Genomic DNA, 20039 nt, shown 5'->3' with positions numbered 1-20039 from the left:
TAAAGTGCGAGTGTCCTCGTCAAATTATCCTTATATCCGAAGTCAAATATTCCAACTAATTGGGGACTTAAACTGTAATAAGGTCTTAATACTTTGTTTAATAATTACACCAGGATATCGACTGCGTGTAACCCAAGGTTTTAATACATTATTAACAATTACACCAAGTGTCCTTGTATATAATCCACCCCTATTTTAATGAGTCCATTGACAATTAATCCATTCCAGTGTCCAGTCAAATGAACGATTATTAGTATTTATAAATATCCCGCCCATCGTGTCCGATCGAGTGTATATGGTTATTTATAGATACGTCAAATTGTAAATCTCTATATTAAATTAACGAATTATCATTCAGTTAAACAAATATAAAGTCCATTAATAGTCCATAGTCCAATTTTCACAAGTGTCGGTCTTTTGTCCAAACCCCAATTATGGTACAAAGCCCAATTACTCAATCTTAATATTTAGCCCAACATCATGATTACTTCGGCTTAAATAAACATAATAATAACTTAGCTACGAGACATTAATTTAAAAAGGTTGAACATAACTTACAATGAGTATTAATCGCGTAGTGTTACACGGACAGAATTTCGACTTACAAACATAAAACATTCGCCAATATAACCTTATTATTATTAACTTAAAATTAAAATTATAATTAAAATATAAATATAAATTAAGAGTGAGAGTGAGAGAGATTGAATTCTGTGTACATAAATCGGCCGAAAACGTTGCATTTTATAGAATGTGACCTGCTACAGTACACCATGCGACCGCATGGTTTTTGTTCTTCCAGGCCATGCGATCGCATGGCCAGCTGGATCACACCACATTCACTTGTTTGCTAGTTTGCCGACGGTTTTTAAAATATAATATAACATATATATAATTTTAAGAATTATTTATATATTATATTATATTCATGTGCATCGTTGACTTATCATTTTAGCTCCGTTGTGTCGCGCGTTGATAGTTGGTTCATGTCCCGGTTCCGGATTTTCGAACGTCCTTTCGTACTATTTAATATCTTGTACTTTGCGTTTCGCGGCTCGTACTCTTGTAACTTTTAGACGTTTTTTATCAATAAATTGAACCTCTTGGATTGTACTTTGTACTTTTTAGCTTTTTGGTCTTTTGCGTCTTCAAATCGTCGAATCTGTCTTTTGTCTTTACCTTTTAATATTTAAACGAATATCACTTGTAAATAGAACACTTGCAACTAAAAGCTTGTCTTTCTTGAGGGATAATGCTATGAAATATATGTTCGTTTTTAGCATTATTATTAATCTATTGAAATGGAAATTACGAGATAATAGTTTTGTTGGCTATTTAACGATTAGTCAAATCAATAATGATTTTTATCTAAAAGCAGAAAAGAACAATATTTTTGGTATTTTTAAGATTTAAGCTTTAAAGCAACAAACAAATAAATAAGATAGTTGTAATCAAATAGGAGAACGAATGCTTGTCTAGACCTTTTACACCTAGCATTGGATGCATTTAGATTAAGCTCCAGTTATTATCTAACATATGTGAATTATCTAGTCGGTTCACCTGGAATTCCCCAGTACAAACACTTCAATTAAGATTACACGATATGGAATTCCCCGAGCCTAAGACCTCCTAAATGTGACTAAATATCTCAACTGAGATGAAGACTCGAATCACAATCACACCAACTCTCGTTATGTGTAATTCACCCCTATTTCGTCTAGCCTTTTGAATCCAATTTACTCTCGTCTCTGAGTAAGCAAACAATCAATTAAGTCAAACTAATTGTAAATTTTTGTACTAAATTAATGAACTCTCGTCCTATCAAACAAGTACACAACCAATTGAATCGAAAAGTCTAGCTTTATAAGAATCGTTCTTTAATTCAAACATTAAATCATCATAAATTAAAAGAATAACTGATAAGTAGCATCCAATACATAGGTTTATAAGTCTAGACAAACATTAAATAACTTAGCCAATAACCATGGCAACAAAAGAAATCAAGATAACAAATAATAAAGAAAACATTGTTTGATAATTTAGAATCAACCTAACACGATGAATCTTGATGAGTGCTGAGATTGATCCTTGAAATCGGAATGATTGGAGTGTTATAGTGACCTTGGAATTCCCCAAAAGTGACTGGAAATCGCCCTTAATGCTCCCAAAATCGGCTGCCAAAAAGATAACCCTTAATATAAAAAACTGCACCCTTTTTATACACTTTAAAATCTGGCCGACTGAGTTTGCGCGGTGCGCATTATTATGCGCGGCGCGCACTTCCAAATAAAATTCGCTGAACAAAATTTAAAAGATTCTGATCTGTTTTGAAATACATTTGCGCGGTGCGCACTTCCCCGCGTGGCGCGCAACCCTGTACACATCATTTCTCATCCATTTTTACTTATAACTCGACTAAATCACAACCAAATTTACCCGACAACATAGAAACTGCTGAAAACGCGCCATAAACAACATAAATCAATCAAATAACACTTCTCGGCTCTTAAATCATAACCTTCCAAATAATCACGAATAATAGCCAAAACCGTATCCGAATGGACTAAAAATGACGGATATTGCCATGATAAATATATGAGAAATGTGCAATATCAATAACAGTCTAAATCTGTCTGAAGACTGTTCAAATACAAGTCGACTATGTCATTCAAGACATAGTTACGGCACAAGGAATCCAAATGATTCCAAGCCTGAATCGCGCTTATAATTTGAGCATCGTATTCCTCTTCAACAACTTAGGAAGCAGTCTCAGTCAAAAAACTTCACAAGGTTTAACATGGCCAGATAAAAGAACATCTTTTACCGCCAACGCTTAAAATTCACAGATGTGAACTTCTCATGTTTTCCAACCTGAGTTAGAACAACATTCGAAAGCCGTGACATTGAAAATAATCACAATAAAATTAATAACAATGCCGAACTTATAAATAATAATTAATAGTCATATTAATTAAATAAAGTTCGCTCATAAATTTCGTGTACACATGTTAAGGTGACCAACAACTGTACCGCAAAATTTCTAAACTTCTATGCATACAATGATTTAACTTTACAAAATCATTATACATAACATCACAAGTACAAAATTAGGTGTATAGTACACGTACATATGCACATAGTCAACAATATTTAATAAAGCCATACACTAATATCATATAGATAGCCACCTTGATTACCTTATTTTTCATTGACTTTTTCGTCAAATATTCAAAGCAACAAATATATATAACTTATATATAATGGGCTAGCTAATGGGCTTATAAAATGACATGTTGAAAATAATAGATCTCTGTTGACCGTGATATGTTGGTATTTTCAATCTTTCATACACATTTTGACTTGTGATTCAATTGTGGAGTTGTTGGAGACCCACTCCATTCACTGGTTGGAATTATTAATAGCACTGCCTGAAACATATAATATTTTAAAATCCACTATTCTTATCTTATACAATCAAAGAGGATGTATTATTGATTAAAGTGGATGGCTGTAAGACCCAAATATTTATTGTACATAATGTATTTAAGGTGTACTATGTGTGTATGGAGTGTGCACAACATGTAGGTGTTGCTTGCTCGACCGTCGAAGGAAAACTGGACGTTGTTTGAGGTACAAGGTGTGTACGTACCTTTTCAACCCCAAATAAAGTTTGTGTTGATGTTTCAAAGCCTTACCATTGGAAAGAAAATCTTATTACATTTCCAACGATATTTGATTCATCGAAAACGGAGCTACGGTCAAAAAGTTATGGCCAAAACAAGTTTCTGAAATCTGACCTGCAGAGTGGAGCGGCGCTCCACAATGTGGCGCGGCGCGCCGAATGGGTCAGAAGCAATTTTCAGCCTTTTTAAAGGCTTTAAATGAAGGGTACTTTGGTCTTTTCACTTGGGGACGGTTTGGGGTCATCAAAACTGATCCTTTGATCAGTTTGGATCACATTCTCACCCACCACAAACACTCTCTTCAAACCCTAGAGTGAGAGGAGAGTTTTAGAGAGAGAGAGCTCCAATTGGAGAAGAAGAAGGGTGTTTCGGGTCAAACCTCGGGTATTAAAGTTGTTCTACTCGTCAACGGCATCATTTTGGCGGTATTGGTAAGTTCTAACTCCGAATTTCATTGTTGATTTTGCTATTCAAAGTTAGGGTTTGAACTTGATTTGTTGATAAACCCATTTAGACTCATGAAGTGACTTTAGTGATGCTAGTAATCGGGTTTATTGTTATTGTTGGTGGATTTCGGTTTGGTGAACAAATTGGTTATGTTTAGAACTTGAAATTGGGTTTAATCACTAGGTTTAGTGATTGTGGAAGTATTGAAACCTATTTAGGGTTATTTGGTTGACTAACTTTGACTTTGGGTCAAATTAGGGTTTGGTGGTGATTATGACCCAATTGGCGATTTAACAAAGTTTATAAACTTAAAATGGATTAAGTTGAAGTGTTAAACCGAGTTAAATATGTTTTGGTGTCAAAACTTGCTAATAGCGTGATATTGACTTCTTATGGGTCAAACTAGGGTTTAAGTGTCATTTTGGGCAAGATAGGTGTTTAACACCTATGATCGGGTTTAATTGGCGTATTAAGACCATTCTCACTTGTGTTAGTGATTATTGGTTAATTTTGGGTGCGTTTTGTACTTGGAAGTGCATTTGGGTCAAATTGCACTAAGTGTCAATTTGGGTTGATTTGTGAATCCATTCTAAGTGTATTGTTGTAATTATGATAATGGAATAGGTATTTTCCATTGGCGAGTTGCAGATTATTTGGAAGCTTTCATCAAGACTTCAAGGTGAGTGTTAATATCCTATATGCATATGTATGTGTAGGATGGGTGCGGGTCGGGTGAAGTGATTCTCGGCTATAGAGCTCACTTCACATATAGGTGGATTTGATGGACTTGTGCATAGGTCCAATTGGCACGGTTGTGCGTTTTGGTTGACTACCTTTGGCAAAGTACACATTTTGGGTGTACGTTATCACACGTGGTTGTGAGTGGAATAATTATGCGTGTATGTATGTAATGTATTTAATTGTGTTGTACGAATGTGGTATTGTCGCGTTGTTTAAGACACCACGTTCTATGAAACGAGTAGTATTGTCGCGGTGTTTAAGAGACTACTCATTGTGGAATTGACGAGTAGTATTGTCGCGGTGTTTAAGACACTACTCATTGTGTAATTGACTTGTGGTATTGTCGCGGTGTTTAAGACACCACAATGTCATGGGAGTGGAAGTGTCGCGGTGTTCAAGACACCACTCATTGTATTGAATGAAGTGTGGATTCGTCGCGGTGTTTAAGACGCCACATTGTTGTAAGGGTGAGTTAGTCGCGGTGTTTAAGACATCACCCGGGGGACTAGTGATTACGCGGTGTGTAAGTAACACTAGTGGATGTTATGAACATCCAACGGACTTTCATGTACCGTTCTCTTGTGTACTTGGTTTACCATGGTTGTATGAGTTATGTATTGGCATATTTAATTATGAACTATATGCTTTTGGTATTGCTAGCTATTGTGGACTTGCGGTTATTGGTATATGCACGATATGTTGCATGATTGTCGAATTGCTAATTCGTGATTAATGTTGTGTTGTCGTGATGTAGTTAACCCTCCGGGGGTAGTTATTGGCGTTGTTCACATTGGCGTTGGTGAACTTACCTTATTGATGGTATTATTAGCTTGTTGCTTAGTGATCGTATGGTATACTTAGATTAGCTTGCCTTTAGGTTTGGACGCTCCGGTATGCGGTATTTGTTTATTTATGTGGCGTGTCCATTTTATGCATATATATGTATGTAGTATATTATCATTCACTAAGCGTTAGCTTACCCTCTCGTTGTTGACTCTGTTTATAGATCGCATGTGGATTGGTGGCTCGGGTAAGCGCGAGGACTAGAAGACGTGCATAGTTGCTTTAGTGACTTACTTTTGGATCATTTAGGATCGGGTAGCGTATTCCCAATCGCCATGCTCGGCTTTGTTGTATTAAAAGTCTTTTGGTCAAATATTGTATTTCGGTACTTAAGGTGGTAAAATGGGTCGTTGTGGGACCCGCTTCGTAAACTCAATTTTATTAATTAAACGTGCTAGTTTTATATATATGAATTTATGGTTAAAAGCGTTTTGGCTAAAAATGTCGGGAACTAGTCAAACATTTTCGTTAAATTGACTTCCGGGGACAGCGGGCTGTCCAGGTGGTTTGGCGCCCCGCGCACCCACCTGGCGCGCCGCGCAAATGAACTGCACCAAAATTTTTTTTTTATGTTGTGAAATTTAACGGGAATTGTCGTGGTTTGGTTTGGGTTGTTACAAGTGGTATCAGAGCATGGTCTAAGGGATTTAGGTGACTTGAGATAGGTGCCTAGACTTAGACTTTTGTGTGTGCTTAAATTGTTGCGGGACTTGTAGGATTTCGGGTCGAAATGGGTTTAGTTAGTGCCTTGTTTATAGGTCGACTAACGTATATATTAGTAATGCGGATATTATAATATGCTTTTGTGTTGTGGTAATAATTCTCGCTTGTGTTTGTATCGCGTAGAATTTTGGTTGTGTTTGTTCTTATCATCGAGCGAGGCGGTCGTTGTACTAACGAGTCGATGCGGCGTGTGTGCGTAATAAGAACTTGCAAACCTTATTACGGGTACAAATCGTGTCTAACAAGTGATGTACGACGAGTGTTTAGCAAGATGGGACGGTGTTGTGCGTGCGGTTTTATACGTTCGTGGACTAATCGTTTTGCATTCTTTTGAATGACGACGCGAAACGAGACCGAGGCGAATGAAACGGAGTTTTACGCTAGAGTTGCGGCCGCCGTTGCGGAGCAAATGGGTGCGTTGGAAGAAAGAATGGAAAGGAGGTATTCCGAACTTCAAAGTAGTAGTGAAATGGAGCGTTATCTTAAGAGCTTCATGAGGACTAAATCCCCGATGTATGACGGAAAGTCGAATCCTTTGGTGAGCACAACTTGGATTTCGGACGTCGAAGGGTGTTTCCGTACTATTGATTGCCCTCCCGAGAGAAAGACGAGACTCGCTACGAGTTTGTTGCGGGGTAGGGCGAGGGATTGGTTGGATGGTAAGATTGATCTTGTCGGTGGTGAAACGTTTATGGCCTTATCGTGGGACGAATTTAAGGAGGAATTCTTCGAGGAATTCCGGACTTCGGCCGATTTGTGGGAATTGCGTAATGAGTTGCGAAACTTGCGACAAGGATCTATGGATTTGAGTACTCTCAAGACGACCTTTATGGCGAAGGCTCGTTTTTGTCCGGAGTATTTGGGAAGTGATCGTTTGTTAATGGGGGATTTCTATTGGACTTTGAATGACGACTTGAAAAGTAAAATTAGTCGTGGTCAAGCGAAATCGTTTTCGGAATTATTCGACTTGGCTAGGGGTTTCGAGTCGCATACACGATCGAAGAAGGGTGAACCTTCAAGGGAGATAAGGGTTGTTTCTTATGGTGCTCCGAGTAAGAGGACTAAGGGTCCGAGCGTGAGCACGGGTGGTACACGGACGAGTATATCGAATTCTAGCGCGTCTAGATGTTACAATGGTGGCATGAGGAGTCACAAGTCTTGGGAATGTTCGATGCCGTTTGAGTTTGAGTTGTTAATGCCTTGTGTTGTGCATATTGTTGTTATGGGTGACGTTCCTAATGGAAGTACCCTATGGTGACGTTTGATTGTCGGGCGAAGGGCGTAAGACTTGGTGCAACCAAGCATTCCTTGATATTTGAGAAATGTTTCTACCAAGCCACGGAAATGGTTTTGGTGTTCAATTGTTAAGCGCGTGTTCGCTTTTATGTTGAAGTGATGAACCATGAGGTTCGTCGGGTGGTTGGAACCCTTGAGATCGAGTGTTTTTAATCTCGATGTGTGTTGGTAATGGAGTCTACATGATGCAACATTAGGTGCCTCTTTTATACCTACTAGCGTGGTGTTCGACTCCGATTGTGTTGCGGTACGCTTTCGTTCAAAGTGTATAAGGATTGGTTAAAATCCTTCGTGAACTCGAGGTTAGAGCGAGATGTGGTGATGGGTCGTGTGTACCCAATCGTTGGTAAAGTCTACATTTGGTAGCACTGTACGGTAGTACGAGTTATGGATATGGAACGTAGTTCCAAGTGGGGGAGTTACACTCCCGCACGAGGAAGTTTTAGGGTGAGATTTCGGATAGTGCTTATGGTAGATTCGAAACTTGTGTTGGGACCTAGTTTTTGGTCGATTTGTGGTGGAGTACAATTTTGGTTCAAGTTGTACTATTGGTTTGGATTTAAATTACCACCGAGGTGGTAATGTGGTAAATCTCATTGTGAGATAATGGATGTGTTTGACGAGCAAGGTGAAATCCCTCGGTTAAGGGATGTGAGTGTGTCGGATTCTCTTTTAGAGAATTATTGTTTGGTTCCTATGTTTGATATAGGTGGTTCTTGCTCGATAGTGTAGACGGTTAGCGGTATCCGTTAGGGTTCACTATAGTGTAGCGGAGCGCGATGTTGCACTACTCGTTGTGTGAGGTATTGTTATAGTGGTGAAACATGACTTTCGGGGTCCGCTGACTTCATCATGAGGTATTGTTATATCGGTGAAGCATGACTTTCGGGTCCGCTGACTTCATCCGGTGTTGAGTGATCTATCAGTTGTTTTATACTCCTATGTTGGGATCGTGAGGACCGTATTGTGTGATTACTGATGCGATAGCCGTATTTCGCTCACATGTCGTTACGGGCGTGACAATGGTCGATTTTGTACGCCTAGGGTTTTAAGTTGTTATAGTCGTTTTGGACGCTTTTGGTTTTAGCCGTTGGATTTTGATGCTATGGTAGTTGCGTATAGGTCGTATTGCGCACTACAAGGGATGTTAGTGATTAATGTTATCCGTAAGGATTTGTTTGGTTCGGTCTTCATCGTTTCGGATTGTTGACTTTAAGTTGAGACTTGGTTGCTTTTAGCGTTGTCCTTGGTAAAGGTACGCTAAGGAATTGATATCTCGGTACGAGATGGGTCGAATTTTTCCCGATATGGGAAATTGAGCAGGTTTCAGTGCTCGGATTGTGGTTTTGATAAATCATGGTTGACGACTTTAGTTGTTGAAAGTGATCCATTGGGAAGAATGGTCTAGGAAAGTTCGTATTGGGACTTGAGTGAGGATCGTTAAGCAGGTCCGGATTGTTTAAGTGGAGAAGATCACGAGGACGTGATCGAGTTTAAGTGGGGGAGAGTTGTAAGACCCAAATATTTATTGTACATAATGTATTTAAGGTGTACTATGTGTGTATGGAGTGTGCACAACATGTAGGTGTTGCTTGCTCGACCGTCGAAGGAAAACTGGACGTTGTTTGAGGTACAAGGTGTGTACGTACCTTTTCAACCCCAAATAAAGTTTGTGTTGATGTTTCAAAGCCTTACCATTGGAAAGAAAATCTTATTACGTTTCCAACGATATTTGATTCATCGAAAACGGAGCTACGGTCAAAAAGTTATGGCCAAAACAAGTTTCTGAAATCTGACCTGCAGAGTGGAGCGGCGCTCCACAATGTGGCGCGGCGCGCCGAATGGGTCAGAAGCAATTTTCAGCCTTTTTAAAGGCTTTAAATGAAGGGTACTTTGGTCTTTTCACTTGGGGACGGTTTGGGGTCATCAAAACTGATCCTTTGATCAGTTTGGATCACATTCTCACCCACCACAAACACTCTCTTCAAACCCTAGAGTGAGAGGAGAGTTTTAGAGAGAGAGAGCTCCAATTGGAGAAGAAGAAGGGTGTTTCGGGTCAAACCTCGGGTATTAAAGTTGTTCTACTCGTCAACGGCATCATTTTGGCGGTATTGGTAAGTTCTAACTCCGAATTTCATTGTTGATTTTGCTATTCAAAGTTAGGGTTTGAACTTGATTTGTTGATAAACCCATTTAGACTCATGAAGTGACTTTAGTGATGCTAGTAATCGGGTTTATTGTTATTGTTGGTGGATTTCGGTTTGGTGAACAAATTGGTTATGTTTAGAACTTGAAATTGGGTTTAATCACTAGGTTTAGTGATTGTGGAAGTATTGAAACCTATTTAGGGTTATTTGGTTGACTAACTTTGACTTTGGGTCAAATTAGGGTTTGGTGGTGATTATGACCCAATTGGCGATTTAACAAAGTTTATAAACTTAAAATGGATTAAGTTGAAGTGTTAAACCGAGTTAAATATGTTTTGGTGTCAAAACTTGCTAATAGCGTGATATTGACTTCTTATGGGTCAAACTAGGGTTTAAGTGTCATTTTGGGCAAGATAGGTGTTTAACACCTATGATCGGGTTTAATTGGCGTATTAAGACCATTCTCACTTGTGTTAGTGATTATTGGTTAATTTTGGGTGCGTTTTGTACTTGGAAGTGCATTTGGGTCAAATTGCACTAAGTGTCAATTTGGGTTGATTTGTGAATCCATTCTAAGTGTATTGTTGTAATTATGATAATGGAATAGGTATTTTCCATTGGCGAGTTGCAGATTATTTGGAAGCTTTCATCAAGACTTCAAGGTGAGTGTTAATATCCTACATGCATATGTATGTGTAGGATGGGTGCGGGTCGGGTGAAGTGATTCTCGGCTATAGAGCTCACTTCACATATAGGTGGATTTGATGGACTTGTGCATAGGTCCAATTGGCACGGTTGTGCGTTTTGGTTGACTACCTTTGGCAAAGTACACATTTTGGGTGTACGTTATCACACGTGGTTGTGAGTGGAATAATTATGCGTGTATGTATGTAATGTATTTAATTGTGTTGTACGAATGTGGTATTGTCGCGTTGTTTAAGACACCACGTTCTATGAAACGAGTAGTATTGTCGCGGTGTTTAAGACACTACTCATTGTGGAATTGACGAGTAGTATTGTCGCGGTGTTTAAGACACTACTCATTGTGTAATTGACTTGTGGTATTGTCGCGGTGTTTAAGACACCACAATGTCATGGGAGTGGAAGTGTCGCGGTGTTCAAGACACCACTCATTGTATTGAATGAAGTGTGGATTCGTCGCGGTGTTTAAGACGCCACATTGTTGTAAGGGTGAGTTAGTCGCGGTGTTTAAGACATCACCCGGGGGACTAGTGATTACGCGGTGTGTAAGTAACACTAGTGGATGTTATGAACATCCAACGGACTTTCATGTACCGTTCTCTTGTGTACTTGGTTAACCATGGTTGTATGAGTTATGTATTGGCATATTTAATTATGAACTATATGCTTTTGGTATTGCTAGCTATTGTGGACTTGCGGTTATTGGTATATGCACGATATGTTGCATGATTGTCGAATTGCTAATTCGTGATTAATGTTGTGTTGTCGTGATGTAGTTAACCCTCCGGGGGTAGTTATTGGCGTTGTTCACATTGGCGTTGGTGAACTTACCTTATTGATGGTATTATTAGCTTGTTGCTTAGTGATCGTATGGTATACTTAGATTAGCTTGCCTTTAGGCTTGGACGCTCCGGTATGCGGTATTTGTTTATTTATGTGGCGTGTCCATTTTATGCATATATATGTATGTAGTATATTATCATTCACTAAGCGTTAGCTTACCCTCTCGTTGTTGACTCTGTTTATAGATCGCATGTGGATTGGTGGCTCGGGTAAGCGCGAGGACTAGAAGACGTGCATAGTTGCTTTAGTGACTTACTTTTGGATCATTTAGGATCGGGTAGCGTATTCCCAATCGCCATGCTCGGCTTTGTTGTATTAAAAGTCTTTTGGTCAAATATTGTATTTCGGTACTTAAGGTGGTAAAATGGGTCGTTGTGGGACCCGCTTCGTAAACTCAATTTTATTAATTAAACGTGCTAGTTTTATATATATGAATTTATGGTTAAAAGCGTTTTGGCTAAAAATGTCGGGAACTAGTCAAACATTTTCGTTAAATTGACTTCCGGGGACAGCGGGCTGTCCAGGTGGTTTGGCGCGCCGCGCACCCACCTGGCGCGCCGCGCAAATGAACTGCACCAAAATTTTTTTTTTATGTTGTGAAATTTAACGGGAATTGTCGTGGTTTGGTTTTGGTTGTTACAATGGCTATCATTATCTATATCAATCTATATAATCATCATTAAAGATATAGATATAATATAATCTCAATTTCAAAGTGGATGTATTATTGATCAAAGTGTCATCATAACAGTTTGCAACTATCAATTATAAATGGGCAAAAATTTTATATGCAATCAGAGATCCACATGTTTCATTATTATATATCCAATAAACATAACAAAGTCCGTTCAATATTTATACAAATATTCCGCAAACTATGCCACTAAATCAATTAATAATACTCCGTAATTAATTCCTTATTCAGATTTGAGTTTAGGTGGGCATGTAAACTCCAAATTAAACTTCGTTTAATAAAAATTACGCATACAAGAGTCTTTTATAACAGTCATATATTCAGATTACAAGTAGATAGCGGAATAAGTAACACACAGTTTATATAAAACTTAGTTTTATATACGAACATAATAAATAGTACCTCGAGTTATACATGACTTTAATCGTGTTACCTCACAAATAGTCTGGCCGTTGACTATGAGAACATCACTGACGAATTATCAGATAAATCAAACGCATAAGGTCGTGATCACTGACAGATTCATGTTAGTTCGGGTTCCAAACCAGGTTTCTACCGGGAATCGATCTCGATCCTGTCTCAATACTTAGACGAAAAATAATTGTTAATGGTAATACCTGCAATTTATTCGCAGGCTTTGTCGATTGTTACCGCCACGGATCGTCGACTAATCTCCCCATGTGAGTCCCTGTCTTTTATACCGCTAAAACATAGTTGTAAATGTAAATCTTTAAATATACATAATGGCTTGATCCAGCCATCATACGAATATAAGATCCAATTAATATTTAAAACTGTTAAAATAATAGTCTATAAGACCTGTTCTAATTTTCCTTAAGAAGACAACACAATGGCAGATTAGAAACACAATCATGTTCACATTATCATGATTTAATAAGTGAATAACAAGTTGTATCAGTTTATAGCACAAGATTAACATCAGTTAAGAAACAGGTCTGCAATTTATAACTCAATAATCAATCTACATTTCATATGCTCAGTTTGTAAACAGGTCAGCAATATTAATCAGCAAAATTGAAACAGTTTATAAGCAGCATATATAATCAGCTCTACAAAACAGCAGTAGTTCGATAAAGTTGCTGATTAATTATATGATCATAAAAACTATTTGAATTATTAGCATACACAGCTCAGTTTCGTAACAATATAATAAATTTCGTGAACAAGAATCTGTTTAAGTTTGTAAGTAAATTATATACGAAACTGAAACAATTATACATATTATCACAAGCATAATAATCATGTATTACACATAATTATAATAAGAACGGAAAGATGGAACGATCTAACCGAATTGAAGGTTGAACCGGGCTTGTGTTTGACACAATTCCCTTAAACAGATTCGACGTCTGTTCCCAGGGTACACCGGTCCGAAGCAGTGTACTGCCGGACTTAAACACTTGCCTGATAGATAATGAACTGTGAGACCTTTGTTGCTTTTCAGAGAATGGAACTTGGATCATATAAGAATGGTTATAAGATGTTTGTTGTGTGTTTCTTCATACCCTTAACACTTTATTTATAGTGCAAGTTTCCACCTACTTCCAAAAAGCCATTTAGAATTTTGCACTAAACACACAACTTTGAGACTCGATATCTCATTCACCTTTATTCCGTTTTGGACACATTTTAGTTCGTTGTAAAGCTCTTGCTAGTGGCTACAAAACTCATTTTTATCATCATTAATATTGACTACTCATCATATATTAATTAGTGTCCAATGTTGGTGAAAACACACGTTTAACCAATTTTTCCAACAGATGATTGGTAAAAAAATTTAACAAACTTCAGGGACCAATTGTGTCTTTTTGTCTAACGATTGTTAATAAATTTAACGAAGACTACTCCAATTTTAAAATTTTTGAACACGTAATCCTTTTCTTGTACAAAAATAAAATTGAAATTCTTTTCGGGCTTGTGCAAATTGGAGATTACCTTGATTGTCAAATTAGGTAACTTATGTTACCTTTTCGGGCCATTTGCCCTTATTCTATTCATAAGATGCTTATCACTCTCAACTGTTTTAAGAAATCGAATGATGCTTAATGCTTTATCACATGTTTAAAATATTTTATAAAGTTGTTTACAAAATTTGCATCTAGAAATTAATGTATGTGTAGTTAAATCTAGGTAAGATGCTTACAAGTTTAGTTATGCTATGTCAACTTTAAGGACATCAACCAATAATACGATTTCAAAAGAAAGATGCAAGTCAAATGTCTACATACTTCTAACATACTTTTGCAGGTTTTTTTTAGTAAACAAGCCAAAAAGATTGAGTAAATGTGTTTTTGAATAAGAGATTTTTCTTGCACAAGTGGCCTTTGGTCGACCTTGAAGTCGAGCCGCATGTGTTCACTAAAGCATGCAATCTCTGTGTGATAGATTTAGTAGGATAAATTCAAATTGTTAGAACCATATTCTAAACTTTAAATTTACGTTTTACTTTAGTGTCAAAGATTATATAAGAATTCACTGGTGAGTTGAAAGTAGTAATATAAGAATTCTTATGGTAAGAACTATTATAGTATTATTGGTTAAGATTGAGAAATCTTTAGTGTCAAAGATTGATATCTATGGATTATTAATTCTTTGTGGGAGTTATATGTTGTAATCTGCTCTTCATTGAATTTTGAGATTCTTAGTGAAGATAAACTCTCAATTAGTAAATTGAGAAATGAATTATAAATATATTCGATACAAACTATGTTTTTACTATTTATAGTATTATTTTAATGTTAAAATTTGATTTTCCAAAATGACCCCTCAACTATGGTCAAAATGTGAACCAGCCCCCAACTTTGGTCAATATACAAATTGGCCTCCAACCAGGGGGCAAAACGTCAAACCAAAATTCTTACCAAAAATCTTAAATAAACTCCAACTAAATTTTCAACGGGTCATATCTCCTCGCTCGCCTCGAGTTAAATTTTTCCAACAATACCGTTCCACTCGAAATAATTTTACGAACACAACGCAACTAACTACTCGCAAAACGGATGCTTTTTAAATAACGCTAAATAGTTGGGTCCACCTTTCATACACGTTGGTTTTTTCTTTTTTTCAAACACTGAATTTACCATTAGAACCTGCTTTGGAGTTCCGCTGCGAAGCGCGTGCTCCTTAACTTATTAAGGATAATTAGTTAACATCTTGTGAATCATTATAAATTATTGTGTTTCTTTCTCTCTTTTTTTACTCTTTCATTATTTACTACTCCGTAGTATTGTTCAAGACAAGCTTCATAATCTCTATAATCTCTTTATCTCTTTATATTATAATAACAAAACTAATAATAGATCATTTAAAATTTAAACCACTAATCCTAGCCTTCCATTATCATTAACATCCATAATCTACACATACAAATTTTCTAATCAACATACCTCATAATCTTGTTTGATGAATAAATTACCCTTCTAAAAAAAAAGACGGGATCGGAATGGAAATTGGGGGTTCTGGAAAATTGTTTTCATCACGACTTCAATTTGTTCTACACACAAAAAAAAACCCTAAAATCCTCTCAACCCTACACCCCTACACGCGACGTCGATCCAACAGAGTAAACCTAAATCGAACGATGTTCACCCTTCAGTTCTGATATTCTTCATAAATTAGAGAAACATAAATCGATCGACATTCAATCGAAATCGTGTTTATCAATTCTAATCAAACGTTTTCCTCTTCGGAAATTCAATTATTCTCTGTTCTATAACTGCAATTCATTGACAAATCGTGTTTATCGCTACCACGCTTCTCACAGCTCAAGTATTCTGCCATAACGAGATGAGATTGGAAAATAAATGGCTATGGGTTATATAGTCTTTGTTGTACTGTTTGCAGAAAACGGAGTATGTATTTTGTGGATTAATAAAATTTAAGTTTTTTATTTTATTTTTGTCAGTAATATTTTATCAACAGCCTGTAATTAGATGAATGAAAGAAGGAGCAGAATACAAGTAGTTTTTCTTTGGTAAATGTAGTATGATATTTGCTAAAGATAACATTAATTTGGCATCACTTGCCCATGATGTTTTATTATTACATGTTGTGGTGTACAGCACCTTTGAAGCAAGGAAGAATGCCAGTTAAAAGAGATTGTGGTTTTCTTTTGGCACTAATAGTGTAATAGGTGAAGCCTTATTGTTAACAGATTCATCATGTTAGTTAGTGGTTAGTATGTGAATTGTGAGACTTCCCCAGCATAAAGGAGTTGTTTTCGTACAATAAGAGGCAATTGCATTTCATGCTATGTCTATATATAATTTCAATTTCAATCGGGATGCTACATGTTTAAAGAACGTTGATTTATTATATTGAGATCAAACCCAGATCCCATTGGGTTATTGACATAAAAGATTAAAAAATGTGGAGGCACGCGACTGGGTATTTGCACAGAACGTTCAAGATCAAGCAAGAACATTTGATGAAAAAGGCAAGGTCTAAGCTGGTATATTTTTTTGATAATTGAATTCCTTGTCATTACTCATTCGTCATTCTAGGCCTCTGTCAGAACCATATGCGTTAAATATGTGAACTTAACTATAAATACTTAGTTTTGTTTATATGGATTTTATTTAAATTGTTATTAGGGTTTACGCATTTTATTTTATTTGGATTCTAAATAGTTATTAGTGATTATCTATTTTTAGATTCGTGTCATTTATTTTCTTTTATGAGTACTTTTTTTTGTTACTTTGCAGACTGTGTAAATGGATTTTTCGAATATCATTCACTGTCTATTATTAGGTGATGTAAACTTCGGTAAGTGTTTTCAATTTTTCATATATTGAACAACGAAAAAAGGAGTCTGAACTTGTGACTATATTCAAAAGGCATATAAGTAAGGTTGAGCTTCGTGTGTTTGCAGACGATGTGGTTAACCATTACCATAAACTTTTTTTCGAATGAAAGCTGAGACTGCAAAATTTGACGTTTTTAGTTTGATGTATGGGCCGTGGAGATATCCTGTTGAGCGGTTGTTCCAATGGTTCGGCAGGTTTCGACCATCACAGATCCTATATATATGTTCTGTTCTCATTATTTGACTGTCACAAAAACGATTTAAGAGTTGGTAGTTCTAACAATAATGCCCTTTTGGTTATGGTAGATACTTATGCCAAGATATGAGCCATTAATGGATACACAAGTTGTGAGCTTATCGAGGTTGAAACTCAGTTGTCGTCAAGCGGAAGATGCATTGAGTCAAGGAATCGAAAAAAATTGAATAAACGTTGGCTCAAAGTGTTGCGAATAATATTACGGAAGGTAGAAACTATGACACACGTATGAAGTCGATGATTGAGGGGCTCGAAGCGCTAGACAACTTCTCGAATCAGGTAAACACAGCTCTAAAACTAAACCAATGAGGTGGTTAACACATCATGATAGGTCTTGTGTCAAAATGGGTTGGGCTAGGTTTGCTCGAAACTCTTTACTGTCATTTTCATATTTTTAAAAATAGTTAACTCAGTGATTACGATTAGACCCATAAATAAAAATTTGATGTTATCACATTTGTAATACCCAATGGTACAACCAACCATGGTACGTTAATATACAATTAGATTCATTTTCTTCATCATTCATGTAATGTGTTGAACTACTACAATTTGTACTAAACATGGAACAATGGAGTTGAAAATAGAAAAACTAAACACATTTGAATCCGTGAAATAATACTACAACATCTTATATGTATAGTTTTTAACAATTAATAATACTTCAGGTATTGGTACTTCGTCTCTTGCAACACCAACAGACAAGCTAAAATACTATACTAATTCAAATGATTTTTAACATGAACAAAAGTGTTATGCCTGATTTAACAAACAGTAAGTTAACTGACTTGATATTCAGTTCATGTTATTTGTTAGTCAATTTTTTTCCCCAGGGATCCTAACACAATTAAGATTTGCATTTGTATTACAGATTCTGATCACTCTACTGGCTTAAGATTGTGGATTGTGTTTCTTGATCTTTGTTGTGCAATGTGATTGGTATAACAGGTGAATTTGGGTGACTATTTTTCCTCTCCACTTTTGTTGTTCATTGTAAAAGGTTTGATTGTAGGATGCAAATTGGGCGGGTCGTATAATGGGTCATATTGGTTAACTTTTTGCGCGGTTCAGTTATACTTTAGTTGACCATTTGTGCACCTTAATTTTTTGTATCATTGACACATATACGCAGGCTATAGATTAAAAAATATCTAGATTAAGAACCCTAATTTAGTGATTCAATCAATGATGAAATTTTTTAAAATTAGCCATTGATCCCACCTGGCAATTCTTCAATATCTCTGAATGGTTCTTTAATCAATATTGATGTTATTGACATTTTTATGTGTTGCTTTTTTCCGTTCTTTTGACAATACCAACAGAGGTGGCAATTTTAACCCATTTACTTATATGCAGGCTTTTTCTAAAATGGCGGAAATTGGCTAATAGAAAGTTTTTTGAACCATGAAGATACTACCTCAGAGTGCTTTTATTACCAATGTTAAGTTTTTTACGTGATCCGCATGTTTTTTGATGATTTTGAGGCTGTGACCTTTAAAGTTTTCCATTTTCTTTTAATAGATTGATAAGTGCAGGAATTTGTAATTCTAAATTGGTGTAGTAAGAAATCTTTATAATGAACATGATAATGATATAGGTATTGCACTTGACGATCTTGATTTTGAAGTTTTTGAGTTATGGATGATGAGAAATGTGTTTATTATTTTGGTCATATCACGTCACTGAAGTAGTATAAATATGTTATAATATGTTGTGTTTGTATAATTTTCCTTGCATGTATATGTACAGGCATGTCAGATTGAGGATATTTAGTTTTAGACTACAAATATATGAAAGCAAGAGTATTATAGTGACAGGTAAACCCCATAAGATATAAGTGACTAATAATTCTATCTTGTGCACCTTGTGAAAATATTTATTGACTATAAGAAACTTTGAACATTATCTTTCTATTGGCTAAGTATAGTATAAGTTTCTACGTTCAGGTAGTTTAGATAAGAAAATTCATATTTGTTTACCGTTACTTGGATCGTTTTTGTTCACTAATATAAAATACTTATCGTATTATGTATAGCTTTAACATTATTCCGTTCATTCTTTTTAATGTTGTTAGACTTCTAATGGCCCGTTTAAAAAGACAAATGTGTTTTTTTATGTTAATTGTTTTCATAAGAGCTAATGGTTATCCATGTGTAAAAACTTAGATTTCATTATCAATATGTCTTTATATCTAAAGTTACTTTATTTAAACCATCACACTTTCCATAACAACGATGCAAAAGTGCCCGCGAAATTGCGGGTCTTAAACTAGTTATAGAATTAAAAGAAAATTCTAAAAAGCTAATTTATAAGAAGATAATCTATTCACCCCTTCTAATTATGACCTTATACTCACTGCAGTCAAGCCGTTGTACGTTTCATTACGCTTGATCATTTCCCTCTTGATCTTCAAGATCAAAATCATTTGCTCTGACAATAAAAACAAAAGTAAAAATTATTAAAAATCAAACAAATTAAACTTCCGCTAATATTTGTAACTAGAAAGTGGCCCGACGCAGCTTTCGTGTTTTTATGCATTCGGTCTCTCTCAGCAGGTGCTTTGTTTGGGCCAAATTTTGCTTTTGTATCTGCGTGAGAAATTGGGGTTGCCTTCGCGTTCATCGAGTTGAAGTGTTCATCGTTGCTTATTGACGTGGTTAAGGAAGTTAGGAATAATTTGGGGCCGGAAAAACTTTTTTCATACGGGTTAACGAAGTAGCATTGACTGAATACAACCGTGTCCTCAATGATGAATTTTCACCGTTGGACTTGGCTAATTCCAATCAGGTCGTGTGTGAAGGTGACTTTATACCGTGGTTTAGTCGTGCTGATATTGAAG

The 20039-nt window shown here is 36.3% G+C and overlaps 1 long non-coding RNA gene across 3 annotated transcripts; it reads left to right on the top strand.

Moving 5' to 3' along the window:
• Window positions 1-15603: 15603 nt before the first annotated feature.
• LOC139844473 (uncharacterized) lies at window positions 15604-18785 on the top strand. 3 transcript variants are annotated; one of them, XR_011757971.1, is made up of 6 exons: window positions 15604-15991; window positions 16202-16590; window positions 16844-16904; window positions 17011-17479; window positions 18072-18148; window positions 18557-18785. It is a non-coding gene; the product is annotated as an uncharacterized lncRNA (long non-coding RNA). The 3 variants fall into 3 exon arrangements; XR_011757970.1 differs by adding an exon at window positions 17869-17974 and having other exon boundaries at window positions 15604-16590; XR_011757969.1 differs by having other exon boundaries at window positions 15604-16590.
• The last annotated feature ends 1254 nt before the right edge of the window (window positions 18786-20039 follow it).

The sequence above is a fragment of the Rutidosis leptorrhynchoides genome, chromosome 4, assembly GCF_046630445.1.
Source record: "Rutidosis leptorrhynchoides isolate AG116_Rl617_1_P2 chromosome 4, CSIRO_AGI_Rlap_v1, whole genome shotgun sequence".
Lineage (NCBI taxonomy): Eukaryota > Viridiplantae > Streptophyta > Magnoliopsida > Asterales > Asteraceae > Rutidosis > Rutidosis leptorrhynchoides.
This window is presented reverse-complemented; position numbering and strand designations above follow the sequence as displayed.